Genomic DNA, 11,007 nt, shown 5'->3' on the forward strand with positions numbered 1-11,007 from the left:
TAGTAATATTAATACCGGATCCAATAACAAGTCGAAAGAAATCTTCTATTAACATGTTGTGAAAAATATTATAGCAAATAAAGGACAGGCAACTACTTCCAGCCTAAAAGTACATTTAGCACAAACCAGGTTGGATCCTATTTTCAAACTGATTCTAAGTCATCACATTAACCTTGTTTTTTTCCCCCTTTCCAAGTTTAGATATGTTACACATATTAACAAATAAATAAACTGTTTATCTCAGAATCCTCTTTCTTATTATAAAGACTATGTGATATTTAAATGGGCTCTGCATGCACTGAATTGTTTTAACTGGGGTAGGAGATGAAAAAAATATGAAAGAATCAGAAAGGTTACAGCCCAAGAGGACATTTCTTATTTTATCCTCTAGGTGGAGGCACTAGTATGTATAGAAAGAAAGTAGAGAAGCACTCCTGGGCTGGTAGGCCACAGTCTATTTACATTTATTGAACACTTACTTTTTGTAAAGCTCAGAACTTAAGATGGAGGATTGGACAATGAATAAGAGAGACACAGTACTTTTATTATGGTTTGGAGAGATAAAAGCTGAACTAAAAATCTCATTGTGAAAAAAAGAACATTCTATTGGCCTAGATGCTAAGTCTTCTCTTTGGTTGGCATTTATCATGGTTTTGGATCCAGAAAACTGCTCATCTCATAGTTCTAGATACAATAAAATCTTGATCAACTAATTCATGATAACTGAATGTACCAGAGAGTAAAAAGTACTTTAATCAGATTAACAATTTCTTAGTTTATACTAAGATCTTTAACTACCACAGTGTCTGCTCTCATCCCCTCAGGCCAAGACATCATTGCATTGTATACAGGTCTATGATAATTAGGAATTGTTTTGTGAGAATGACATCAGCACAAAGACTCTTAGATGATAAGGATGGTTTCTGGAACCAGGCTCTGAATTGCTTCACCTCCACAGCAATAATAAGCTAATATTTATCAAGCTAATACTTTCTCACAGAATTTCAATGTGTTACATATAATTTTAATCTTTATTTTACAAATAGAAACAGTGATGCACTGATGAGTAATTAGTAAGTGATAGAGCTTAATTCAAACACATGAAGTTTAGCTCGAGAATCCAAGTTCTCAACCCCTCTGCTATAAGGCCATGCAGAGTTCAAGATAGCAAGATCTGATGCATTGATTCTTGGGATGTCAGTACATGCATTGAGATTGTCCCAACATGCCACTTCTTTCTCTCTATTTTTCTATGTTTCAGTGGCTGACTAATGTTCCTTTAATAAGATATTATTTCTTTAGATATAATGAATTCAATCATATTTCAGTGAAGTTTGTCAGGTGGCTTTGAATAACTCTTTTCAATCCACAATTATAAATTTACAGGGAGCTAATACCTGAAGCACTGTGGATAGTGTCTGCCTTCAGAAATGTTAGATTTGGCTTTAGCATTTTAAAAAATGTAATTTGCACCCGGCCGGGCGTGGCTCAGTGGTTGAGCGTCGACCTAGGATCCAGGCGATTGGGGTTCGATTCCCGGTCAGGGCACATGCCCGGGTTGCGGGCTCAGTCAATGAGTCTCTCATCATTGATGTTTCCATCTCTCTCTCTCCCTCTCCTTTCCTCTCTCTGAAATCAATAAAGATATATATATTTAAAAAAATAAAAATAAAAAAATAATATAAAATAAAAAATGTAATTTGTTGTTGTGTGTTTAATATTATGACAAGATTTCACATTTTTAAAAAATCAGATTTCACATCTTCTTTTGAAAATTTTTTTAAAAAATTTAGAAATGATGGACCCACATTCCATATAGTAGCAATCTGCTAGAGCTATCCATGACCCTCTATTCATTAGCATCACCTGCTTAACAACTTCAGGCATTTTCATTAGCATTTCTTAATAGGTGGTTTAACTTGAAGGAAAATAATTACTGATACCATTTCATCAAATTGTATATGAATCTAACTTATTTTTTTAATTTATCTGTATTGTTGAAAGTATTACAGATGTCCGCTTTTTCCCATTGACCCCTTCTACCCTGCATTCACCCCCCGCCCCAGGCCTTCACCACAATGTTGTCTGTGTGCATGGGTTAATAATCAGAGTTATTTATAATTAGGGTGCATTATTTATTTAAACATTCTCCCATTAAAATACATTCAAAATATTTCTTTTTATGAGAGGCAACCTATTGTAATTGTTAAGGGCATGGCTTTGAAACTCTGCCCTGCTACTTGGTAGTTTTGTGACCTCAAGGAAGTTATTTCACTTGTCTGTATCCCAGTTTCCCTTATCGATAAAACGGTGATTAAAAATGAGCCTATCTCATAGACTCGTACAAGGATTAAGTAAGTTCCTGACAAATAACTTGTTTTTCAGTATTGCACACAGTGATACAAAGTGCACCTTTTAGGACATTTACACAAAGTCCTTTAGGTTAATATTTTTGAAATAGAACCAGAGTTAGTATGTATGTTAAACATCTATAGATAGTATATTGGAAAGTTAGTCCCCAGAGTGTTTCAATTAAATACTCCTCAATAATGTGTGCCCTGGTAAATATCAGGATTTTTTTTTTTTAATTTGTGTAATTTACTGTTTAAGAATTGACTTTGTGCCCGGCCGGGCGTGGCTCAGTGGTTGAGCGTTGACCTAGGATCCAGGCGATCAGGGTTCGATTCCCGGTCAGGGCACATGCCCGGGTTGTGGGCTCGATCAATGACTCTCATCATTGATGTTTCTGTCTCTCTCTCTCTCCCTCTCCTTTCCTCTCTCTGAAATCAATAAAGATATATTTTTAAAAAATAAAATAAAATAAATAAAAGAATTGACTTTGTGGGTTTTTTTTTTAATTCTCATGTCTCTGATATCTACTGAGTTGAAATGTAATAGTTATTTAACTCTGTGATATTGTGATTTATAAGAAATGCATATTTTGTCTTCATCCCCATTTGTGGCACAAAGGTCCAAAAACCCTTGAAATTTCCTAAATGAGAGAGCAATAAATGTGTTTTTTTTATATTAATAAGGTAGATTCTAGACCCAACCTAAAGATGGGGGCTGGTTATCAGGAAAGCCAACTATGTAATTAGAGGGTTGGAACTTTCTGTCTTGCAGCCCCTACCTCCAGGGAAAGGAGAGGGCTGAAGATTGAGTTCACTTGTCAATGGCTCATGATTGAGTTAATCATGCCGATGCAATGCAGGCTGCATAAAACCTCAAATGACAGGGTTCAGAGAGCTTCTGGGTTGGTGGACACGTGGAGACATGGGGAGAGTGGAGTACTCTGAAAGGGCATGGAAGCCCTGCACCTTCTCCCCTAACCCTCGCTCCGTGCATCTCTTCTACCTGGTATTCCTGAGTTATATCCTTTTTATAATAAACCAGTCATCTAGTAAATAAAATGTTTCTCTGGGCCACTCTAGCAAATTAATCAAACCCTAGGAAGGGCTCATGGGAACCTCTGTTTATAGCCAGTAGGTAACGACCTGGGCTTGTGAGTGGAGACTAAAATTGGGAGGTGGAGGGCACGGCAGTATTGTAGGACTGAACCATTCACCTGCGAGATCTGGGGCTATGTCCTTGTAGATAGTGTCAGAATTAAGCTGAATTGTAAGACTACCCAGCAGGTGTCTAGCACACCACTTGGTGGTGCAGGGGAAAACCCTTTCCCTTCACCCAACACGAAGGGAAATTGTTGGAATTGTGATTAGAACACAAATACTTTGTGTAACAATTTATCCCAAAACTTAACAGCTAAAAATTATTTATTAACTCAGGCAGTTTGTAAGAGACAAGGATCTGGGAGCAGCTTTGTTGGGTGGTTCTGTCTCAAGGTCTCTTAGGAGTTTTCGGCCAAGGCTGTCAGCCAGTTGCAGTATCTGAAGGGGCTGGGTCTGCTTCTAAGCTCACATCTCGTGGCCACTGGCAGAAGGCTTCAGTTCCTCACCATGTGGGACTCTGCATAGGATTGCTCACAACATGACTCTCCCAGAGTAAAATAGAAGCTACAGTCTTTTTAAAATCCCATATTTAACAAGACACATCATCACTTCTGCCATTATTTGTTATAAGCAAGTCACTAAGTCTACTCTACTGCTATTGATTAGAAATGTGTCACTAAGACCTGCTTATACTCTAGGAGAGGGGAACTGAGCTTCATCTATAGAAGGAAGGAGCATCGAAGAATCCGTGGACACAGTTTTAACACATTAGCACTGAGCTTTTTTAATTTTTCGTGGCCTGTTCACCAGTGTGACCATTTTTAAAATTGTAATTTTTAGGGCTTCACTACATATGACAATCTACAAGATCTGACAATATAGTCATATTATTTATGCTTCTCCCATAGATCACTTGAGTAAATGCGTATGCAAAAGCCAGTGGATGCCTGCAATGAGGATAGTACCAAACCCTATATGCACTATGTTTTTTCCTATGCGTACATACCACTTTTCTTGGACATATCCGAATTGCCAGCATCACTGCTCTTGTGCATTGGGACCATTATTGAGTCAAATAAGGGTTACTTCAGCACAAGCACTGTGATTCAATCTGATAACAGAAATGGTTATTAAGTGACTAAGGACTGGTAGTGTGTGTATACAGTGAGGATACTCTGGACAAAGGGATGATTCACATCCAGGCAGGATGGATCAGGACAGAATGACATTTCATTATATTACTTAGAAAGGAACCAATTTAAAACTTATGAATTGGCCCTAGCCAGTTTTGCTCAGTGGTTAGAGCTTCATCTGCCCAAGGACTGAAGGGTTCAATTCCCTCCAAGGACACATACCTCCCGTCAGGCAGGAGGCAACCAATCCATGTGAATCTCTCACATCGATGTTTCTCTCTCTCCCTCCCTCTCTCCCTCTGAAAAGCAATGAAAAAAATATCCTCCGGTGGAGGTTAAAAAAATGATAATAATAAAACTTATGAATGGTTTATCTCTAGAATTTTCCATTTAATATTTTCAGACCATTCTTGATCATGGGTATGAAACTTCAGAAAGAAAAATACTGAATAAGGGGGCACTACTGCATTCATCAGAAAATCTAATATTACCTCTCCCTTTCTCCTTCATTTTTCTCCTTCTCATCTATATAAATCAGTCCTGCTTACAGAGAATATGTGAAGAAAAATTTTAAAATGTGAACATCTTACTTGCACTTATAGCTTTTTATTTTTTAATTTTTTAAAGAAAAGTCTATTGATTTTTAGAGAGAAGAAAAAGAGAAAAACATCAATCAGTTGCCTCCTACATGCCCCCTGCCAAGGGGATGGAGCCCATAACCAGGACTTGTGCCCTTGACTGATAATTGAACCCACAACCTCCTGGTGAATGGGACTATGTTCAACCAACTGAGCCACACCAGCCAGGGCTGCAGTTATAGCTTTTTAGTTGCCTTATTTTCCATTTCTCTCACAGGTTTCAATCTCAAAAACTGGATCCACAAAGTTAGATGTGTGCCCATTTACCTAACAAGCTCATATCCCTGCAAGTGCAGAAAAGGTCACACATTTCTTTTTGACCTACACTAACAAATTTATGTAGTATCCTTTCAATCCAAAATGGCACTTTTAGTCATTGAGAAATTCTATAACATTGAGTCTCAAAGGGAAGGTGTGGACTGAGATCCATGAACTTCCCAGGAGGCTCCCAGATCTACTTACAAATTCACCCACCTGTTCTCCCAGGACACAAAGGTATTAAAGGAGGTAACATTCTTCCAAAGAGCAAAAGGTACTGTGCTATGCTTCTTCAAGGAAAATTAATCCAAGTTCATACACTTCACATTATTGGTGTATTAGTTTGCTCAGGCTATCATAAAAAAAAACACAGACTGGGTGTCTTAGGCAATAGAAATTTGTTTTCTCAAAGTTCCCGAGGCTAGAAATCATTCATAGCTGGTAAATTCGGTTTCTGGTGAGAAATCATCCTGGCTTGTAAACTACTTCTTTCTCTCTGTATCCACACGGCCTTGCCTCTGTATGTTCTCAGTGAAAGAGAATTCTGGTATATCTTTCTCTTCTTATAAGGATACCAGCATATGGGACCAGGGACCTGCCCTTATGACTTCATTTAACTTCATCTAAACAACTCTCTAAATGCCCTCTGTTCAAATACAGTAACACTGGGGGTTAGAGCTTCAACATATTAATTTTGGTGGGACACAGTTTAGTCTATAACAAAGAGTATTAGTGCTTTGATACATATGAGGCTAATATGTTCTTTGTATTATAAGGAAAGATGGCTGGTAGTGTGGTGAACTAAAATTACATTCACAAAATCTTTAATAAGTTTAAAAAAAGAAACATTTCTAAATCTATTTCATTAAATATCAATTAAAAGCCATGTAAATGATCGTATTATAATTCTAAAAATGTAGTTGAGATTTATAAAATGGCAATAATAACAGCTACTTCTCAGTTATTATAATTTTCCCAACTCTCCTAAAGAGATTTAATTGCTTTTCTCCCATATAACCACTCTACTTTATGCATAACTCAATTCAAGGAATAATACTTTATATTATAATTGTTTTTTTCTATTCAATTCAAGCTCTTTAAAAGCCAGAATTGTTCTATTTAATCTTTGAATAGTAGGCTTTTAATTCCGTGCTTTACCTACTCTAGGGTTCGAAAAATTGTGTCAAAGAACTAATTAGCTTCAAGTCAATGTGTTTGTTAAACATGAACCAAGCATAAGTGGTAAATAATATGCTTAGCAAATTTATTAAGATTATGTTTATATTTTTAACATTAATATTTTAACCTTTTTAAAAATCAGAAACATTTGTTATTATATGACAGTCTCTTCAAATTACTACAGATTAATGTGAATCACTCACATAAGGCATTTCAAAGGAGAAAAAAACAGATTTAAGGCTTTTATCTTTTGGTATTAATAATATTTAAGTTAAATCTCAGAGTCTTCTAGAAATAATCCATTCCAGTAAAATAACCTTTGCCCAAATCATACATACCCTAAATATCAGGAAATGTTGGGAGAGGGAGCTAACATTTATTGATTATATATTATGTACTTGGAATGCTGTATATGTTACCTAATGTAATTTTCAAAAAACATCATATTAAGTATGAATTCTATCCTTTGGAGGTTAGGTAGAAAATTAAGGGTCAGAAAGTTTAAATAACTCAGTGTTCCACTGTCACTAGTAAGTAACAGGTCAAATTCAGATTCAGATATGTTAGACTCCAGAACTCATGGCCTAGGTCAGTAGGAATATATTACATGGCAATAGTTCTCAAACTCTCTTAGAGGAACCGATCTTTTCCTAAGGGAATATTGACTGAGAGTTTCCTATTGCCAGTATGAACCAAGTCCTGAACACTCACTGTTGTATATATGTACATTAATTTACCTTAGTCATAAGATAGAACATATTCACCAGCTTTCCTTCATTCAGCGGCTCTCCCTTGGCATTATGTATCATGTCCCTGAATTTTGTTTTACCTCCACTTGCTTTATACACAGAAAGTGTGTCTTTTGTCTCTGTAGTTTCCAGTTGGCTATACATTGGCAAACTACCTAATGTCAAATCGTATAGGATTTAATTGTTCTCAACTCCACATCCTTCTATATTTTTCACCATGCCAATAAGGTTAGAAGCCTGCAAACCCTATTTCAGAGACACTTTGCCAAGCGAGGAGCTTAAGTGCCAACTTTCTCTGAACTTCTGACATTGAGAAATATGGGCAGAAGTTTTGAAAGTGGGAGGTTCTGAGGGATTTACAAATATTGACCCAGCAGCTTTGGAGTGCACAGCCTGAAGTTTTAACAGGCGTGGTTGGCCCAAGACGTTTCCCCAGCAGCTGAGGAGCTGTTGCTGGTTCATGGGGGCAGCATGGCACCTCTTCCTGGCGTTCTGCCTTTGTTTCCCTGCTCAACACCTTCGTAAACAGTTCTCAGCGCCGAACCTTGCTTGGCTTGAACTACCTAAAGTGCTATTTAAAGTTAAGACTAGAAACATATGGTGTCAGTTGTTCTTTCCTCACCTATCCCATATTTGTCAAAGGAGACTTCTTGAATTTTAAAGTTATTATTAGTATTTGGCATGTTAAAGCTTGAAGACTAAATTTCTACTAATGAGCACATCACATATCTTTAGAAAACTTACTTTTTCTCAAGGAAAATTCTGCTAGTGCTTCCTGAGTCATGAAGATTCTTGTCACTGGATTAAAACTACTTTATTTTTATTTTTTTATAAACTCTAGCATAGAGGTCATTTAAGTCTATGAGAATAAACCCAAATCATTTAGATGCTTCCAAGTAGAATGAGCGTATATAGTTAGTTATATAATTTCAAAATAATACTGAATTGAGAGAATTGTGTTTCAAGCCTACTACTGTGTGGTTTGGAAATTAATTTATTCTCTGCTGCCCTTAGCAGGAAAATGAGTCCTTGCATGGATGAATTCTAAGGTCTGCTCACGTCCCTACATTTTTATTTTGTTCTATTTTATATGTTAACTGCAAAGCTATATGTGAGTTATTAACATAGTCGACAAGGTCTGTTCTTGTTTCTCCTGCATGCTAACACACTCCCTTGAGCAACTGCATTTATCGCTGAGTCTCATGTTCTTCATTTATATAATGAGAGATTTTAAATAGAGGGCATCTATGTTTTTTACCTCCTCTAAAATTATCTTTGGTTCCAGTTAGACTTCATTGTTTTGAGTAATAGTTAAATCATCACATGGCTCTTACCCTTGTATTTTTAATTCATAAAATTGAAATATTTTCTTTTCTTTTTAAAAATATGTTTTTATTGATTTTATAGAGAGAGAGGAAGGGAGAAGGAGGGGGAAAAACATTGATGAGAGAGAGACATACATGACCAGCTGTCTCCTACACGACCCCATCCAGGGATCGAACCAGCTTCCTCTCGGGGCATGGGACTACACTCAACCAACTGGCCAGGGCTGAAATAATATTTTCTTTTCTGCTGACTATATTGGGATCAAATGAGATATCAGATACAAAATGCCTTGTGTAAAACACTACAATATAATAATATGATTCTTTTAGCATAGTAGGTAAATGTCTATTTGAGGGTGTTTATATACCCATATGCATACATTTAATTTTATTAAATTACCTGTGTTTCACAACACTTTCTTTGAATTTGAGCGATTTATCGTAGTAGCCACCCTTATAGGGTTTTGTCACTTTATCTCTTCAGAGTTAATAAGTCCTGGTTACAAAGTGAAGAAATTTGGCCTTTTATTTAGGACACAGGTATCTAGCCAACACCCAACCAGTCAGCTATTCAAATACTGTTTAATTAATTAAAAGCTTATTGAAGCTGGATGACTAATTAGACAAGATTATGTAAGTCCTATGAAAGTTTAGGAGTGTCATTCTAAACTTTTTTGGAAAATTAAAAGAACATTGCCACAATAGAATCCTAGAGCTGAAATAAAATCTCTGTTTCCAGGCTTTTCCTAACATTCAAGATAGTTATTTCTTCCATGCTTAAATCTCCTAGATTAGTTCGCAAACTTGAGACAGGAAAAAACTTTAGAAGGTAGATTCTCATTGGAATAATAATAACAATAACACTAATAATAGCAACTCTGGAATTCAGTCTAACTTTTTATACTCTCTTAACCTTTTTGAGGTTTTCTACCTTCTTCTACGAACAGTTCTGTTCTGCATGGTGCCTTTTTGCTATATCATGATTGTCCAAAGATTCTGATACAGGCTTTGATCACACTCATCTGGCCAGTGTTAATTATTTGCGAGTTCTTTTCTGTTGTCCAAACAAAACAGATTCTGTATCTTGCTATTTTTTCCTTAATTAAGCATGGGGTTTTGAGTAAATCAGATAAACTGACTTCCTATAACAAACTGTGTAGTATGTTATTCCCTTACAAATTACTACATAAATTGTGACAGAGTAACTCAGATTCAAGTAACTGTGCATAATCAGAGATCTAGAACCTCAGATCTGCTGCTCTTTTCATGCAGGCCCTGGGAAGCACTGGCTTTTGCCAGCACAGACACATATGTAATTATACCAGTAAGCCAATTTTATCATTAAAACGTGAAGAGTAAATTTTTAATAATAAGAAAAAAACACATCTGTACAAGACAATATTTTTTAAAGAAAAAATCTTCTTAAACTTACTTTTAATGGAAAATTAGGACACATTTTTATTATGTTCTTCATATTGCAGATCTGAAAACTCAGGTTAAGGAATTTATCCAAGATCTGTACTAGGAAGTGGCAGAGCTATGATATGCATCCCAGTCTACATGGCTTCAAAACTAATGCTCTTCAGCCCTGTACTATATCTGCTAGTCTTTTAGTAAAGTCATATGTTCTAAAGCTAAAAGTCAGAAGAGTTCACATAATAAAAAGCCTTAAATGTGGTTTCCAGAGGTGGGGAGTGGAAGGAAGGAGAATTGAAGAAAGTGGTCGAAAGTACACACTTCCAGTTACAAGAGAAATAAGTATTAGGGATGCAATGACTAGTTATCACAGCTGTATGATATGTGTGTGTGTGTGTGTGTGTGTGTGTATACAATGCCATTCTCTTAATCATAAGCGTTCTCATCATAAGAGTTCTCTATCCTAAGACTTCTCATCAGAAGAAAAACTATTTTTTTCTTTTTTCTTTTCTCTTTTATTGTATCTATATGAAATGGTGGATGCTAACTAAACATATTGTGGTTCTCATTTAGCACTATATGTAATTCTAACCATGCTGTACACCTTAAACTTCTATAGTGATGCAGTATGTCAATTAGACCTCAATAAAAGTGGAAAAATTAAATATAAAAAAGGACTTCCTGATATAAAGAGAGGTTGGTTCCATAAGTGAACTAAACCAAAAATTAATACATTTATTTTCTTTGTTATACCTCCTTCAAAAATTGTTTTCTGCTTCCTCCAGCTCACGGGCCCCTCAGGGACGTTACATAAATCTCCTCTCATCCTGCACAGAGAGACATGCGGGCTCCCCACCCAG

Source organism: Miniopterus schreibersii (assembly GCF_964146895.1).
Source record: "Miniopterus schreibersii genome assembly, chromosome: 2".
NCBI lineage: Eukaryota > Metazoa > Chordata > Mammalia > Chiroptera > Miniopteridae > Miniopterus > Miniopterus schreibersii.